This window comes from Chiloscyllium plagiosum, unplaced genomic scaffold (genome assembly GCF_037043375.1).
Source record: "Chiloscyllium plagiosum isolate Xiang-an unplaced genomic scaffold, Cpla_swu_hap1 HiC_scaffold_18, whole genome shotgun sequence".
Classification (NCBI taxonomy): domain Eukaryota; kingdom Metazoa; phylum Chordata; class Chondrichthyes; order Orectolobiformes; family Hemiscylliidae; genus Chiloscyllium; species Chiloscyllium plagiosum.
Window position 1 is genome coordinate 95,904,740 of NW_028270156.1, and position 4,450 is coordinate 95,909,189.

A 4,450-nucleotide genomic window follows, 5' to 3' on the forward strand; every position below is an offset into this window, starting at 1 on the left:
CCCCCTCTCTCCTCTCTCTCCCCCCAGTCTCTCTTCATCTCTCTCTCTCTCGTTAGGATCGCACGGTGGCTCAGTGGTTACCACAGCTGCCTCACAGTGCCAGGGACCCTGTTCAAATCCTGACCCAGGCAACTGTCTGTGTGGAGTGTGCACATTCTCCCCAGTGTCTGCGTGGGTTTCCTCACCCGGTCCAATGGTGTGCAGGTCAGGGTGGACTGGTCATGGAGAAGTTGCCCATTAGGGTTCGGTGATTCGGAGATGCCGGTGTTGGACTGTGGTGTACAAAGTTAAAAATCACACAACACCAGGTTACAGTCCAACAGGTTTAATTGGAAGCACACTAACTTTCGGAGCAACGCTTCTTCATCAGGTGATTGTGTTAGGTGAACTGTTCAGACAGAGAAAGGTCTGGGTGGGTTACCCTCCTACCCATCTTCCCACCCACTGTTTCCCCCGGTCTCCTACTCCCCTCTCCTCTGCCACCCTGCTGTCACCCTTCTTACCGATTCTCTCATCACTTTCCTCCCCCACTTTCACCGTCCTACCCATCTGCCCTTCTGTGTTTCACCCAATCTCCTCCTTCTCCCCCACCTCCAACTGCTCTGTCCTTCCGAATTCTCCTCGCCACCTTCTTCTGCTCTCACACCTCCTGCTGTCTACTCCCTCTCTCCACGCCACCACCTCCTCCCCCTCACCTCTTCTATCCCCATTAACATTCCCCCGCTCTACTCCTCCTCGCCCCCATACCTCACCCACTCTCCTCCTCCCCATCTCTGACACCTCATTTGCCCCTGATGCTCTCTGCCTCGTCCTCCCCCTCTCTCATTGCCCCTCACTCTTCGTCCTCTCTCTCTTCTCTCCCTCTCTCTCTTACACCCCTCTTTTCCACCCCTTCTCTCCTCCCACCTCTCTCATCCCCCTCTCCATCCTCCCCCTCTCCTCCCCTCTCTCTCCTCCCCATCTCTCTCCTCGCCCCTCACTCTCCTATGCCTCTCTCTCCTCCCCTCTCCGTCCTCCCCTAACCTCCCCCCTCTCTCTCTTCCCCTCTCCGTCCTCCTCCTCTCCTCCCACTCACTCTCCTCCCCCTCTCTCTCCTCCCCTCTCTCCCCACTCTCTCTGCCCCATCTCTCTCATCCCCCTCTCTCCTCCCCCACACTCTCCCCTCTCTCCTCTCTCCGCTCCCCTCTCTCTTCTCCCCCTCCCCTCTCTCTTCTCCCCCTCCTCTCTCTCTTCTCCCCTCCCCCTCTCCTCTTTTCCCTCCCCCTCCTCCTTCTCTGCTCTTCCCTCTTCCCTCTTCCCTCTCCCCTCTCCCCTTACTCCTCACTACTCTCTCCTCTCACTCCTCACCACTGTCTACTCTCCCCTCTCTCCCTTCCCTCTCTCGTCTCTCCTCTCCCCTCTCTCCTCTCCCCTTCTATTCTCCACACTCTCCTCATCCCCTCTCCCCTTCTATTCTCCACCCTCTCTCCTCTCTCCTCTCCCCTCTTCTCTCTTCCCTCTCTTCTCTCCCCTCTCCTCTCACTCCTCATTACTCTCTCTTCTCACTCTTCATCACCGTCTCCTCTCCCCTCCCTGCTCTCTGCTCCCTCCTCTCTCCTCTCCTCTCTCTTTTCTCCTCTCCCGTCTCCCTTCTTCTATCTTTCCTATCTCCTTTCTCCGCTCCCCTCTTCCCCTCACTTCTCCCCTCTCTCCTCTCCCCTGTCTTCTCTCCCCTCTCACCTTTCCCCTCTGCTCTCCTTTCTCCCCTCTCCCGCTCCCCTCTCCACTCTCTCCTCTCCCCTCTCCCCCTCCTCTCACTCCTCACTACTGACTCCTCTCACTCCTCACCACTATTTCCTCTCCCCTCTACCCTCTCTTCTCTTCCCTCTCTCCTCTCCTCTCTTCCCTCTCTCCTCTTTCCTCTCTCCTCTCCCCTCACCTCTCCCCTCTCCTTTGTACCCTCTCCCGCTCACCTCTCCACTGTCCCCTCTCTCCTCTCCCCCTCCCCCTCTCTTCCTCCCTCTCTCCTCTCCCTTCTTCCCTCTTCCCCCTCATCTCACTACTCACTCCTCTCAATCCTCACCACTGTCTCCTCTCCCCTCTCATCACTCCCCTCTCCTCTTTCTCCCCAAGCCTGCTCACCGCTCCACTCTCCCCTCTCCCCTCTCTCCTCATCCCCTCTATCCTCATCCACTCTCCTTACCCCTTCTCTTCTTCCACCCTCTCCTTTCTTCACCTTCCCTCCTCGCCTCTCCCCCTTCCGCTCCCTCTCCTCCCCCTTGTCTCCACACTCACATCTTCCCCTCTCCCGTCCCACTCTTCTTCACCCCTTCTCCCGAACTGCTTCCCTACCCCCATGTTCTCCCCTCGTATCCACTCCTCCAACCTGTCCTCCCCCCTACTCTCCTGTCCCCTCCTCCTCGGCTCTCCTCCCTGTCTCTGCTCCCCTTCCCTCCTCACTTTCCCCCTCCTTCCCCCACTTCCGCCTCTCCTCCCCAACTCTCTCCTCCCCCTCACCTCCCACCGTCCTCCCCTCCTCCTCATCTTCACCTCTCTCCTCCCCAATCCTCCACACATCCTCCATCCATCATGTCCCTCTCTCCTCCACCTCCCACCCCTTCTCCACACCCTCTCTCCTACTCCACCCCAAACTCCCCCTCGCCTCACACCCCAAACTCCCCTATGTCCTTGCTTCCTCCCCTCTCTCCTCCCCTTTCTCCTTCCCCTCTATCCTAACCTCTCTGCTTCCCTCTCCACCCTATCACTCGTCCCCCCACTTCATTCGCTGTCTCCTCCCCTCCTCCACCTTCCACTTGCTCCGCACCTCTACTGTCCTTCATTCCTCTCCTTCTCTCCTACAACACCCCTCCCCTACACCCTACACCCCTCTACTCCCCTTCACGCCATCCACACCTCGCTTCTCAACCCCGTCCTCCTGTTCCCTCTCCTACCCAACTCCTCCTACTCTCTCCTCCCATCCCTCCTCCTATTCTCACCCACCGTTCCCAGCTCCCTCCTACCCCCATCACCTACAGCCCTCTCTCCACCCCTTCTTTCCTCTGCCCTGCCTCTTTCCCTAATCCCCTTATCCCCGCACCTCCCCCTCCTCCACCCTCTCTTCCCACCCTCTCTCCTCCCCTCTCCCTCCACCTCCCCTCCCCACTCTCCCTCCCCATCTCTCACATTGAAAGATGAGGCAAACAAAATGGTCAAAAACTGCATGAAACTGGAAGATTGGGAAAGCGTTAAAGATCAGAAGAAAGCCACAAAAAGAGCGATGAAGAACCGTAGGAAAGAACAGGAGAGAAAAGATGTATCACGGAATTTAAAGATAGATAGCAGAAGTTTCTATGAAAACTTTAAATGAAAAAGACTGGCTAAGGTAAATGTTGGCCCTTCAGAGGATGAGAAGGGCCATTTAGTTATGGGATGTGATAAAATGGCTGAGGCACTGAACAGGTATTTTGTATCGGCCTTCACAGTGGGGTGCACGAATAACATGCCAGTGATTGACAAAGAGATGGAGTCGGTGAGGACCTGGAAACAAACATTATTATAGAACGCTAGTGTTGGGCAAGCTCATGGAGCTAAGGATAGACAAGTCTCCTGGTCCTGGTGTAATACATCCCAGGGTTTTAAAAGAGACAGCGGGGGATAGAACATGTGCATTGTCAGTAATTTTCCCAATTTGCTGCACTCGAGGGCAGTTCCTGCAGATTGGAATACAGTGGCGCTGCTATTTAAAAAGGAAGGTAGACAAAAGATGGGGAAGTATAGATCAGTTAGTGTAACATCTGTAGTGGGGAAAATGATGGAGTCTGTTATCAAGGAAGAAAGAGCAAGGCTTTGCTGGATCCCCACGTGAATACCTTCCCAAACATGGAACAGCTGAATGACTTCTCCCCCATGTGCTGAAAATGTGTTGCTGGAAAAGCGCAGCAGGTCAGGCAGCATCCAGGGAACAGGAGAATCGACGTTTCGGGCATAAGCCCTTCTTCAGGGCTTATGCCCGAAAACTCCTGTTCCCTGGATGCTGCTTGACCTGCTGCGCTTTTCCAGCAACACATTTTCAGCTCTAATCTCCAGCATCTGCAGTCCTCACTTCCTTCTCGAACCTCCTGTTCCCTGGATGCTGCCTGAACTACTGCGCTTTTCGAGCAACACATTTTCAGCTCTGATCTCCAGCATCTGCAGTCCTCACTTTCTCCCCTATGTGAACAGGGTGATGTTAAATAAAGACAATTGAATTTAAGACCTTTACAGATCTTAAAGTTTTTTTTCCCCCACAGTCACGGGAAAGGTCTCTTGTCAGTGTAAAGCCACTGGTGTGACATGAAGCTGGATGACAAAATAAATCTCTTTACACAGAATGTCTGTGTCAATGAGTCTCCAGTAGGTCTGGGAATTTGCAATTCTTCTCACAATCCAGACATTTCCATGGTGCCCATCTCCTCACATATCTCCAAGTTGG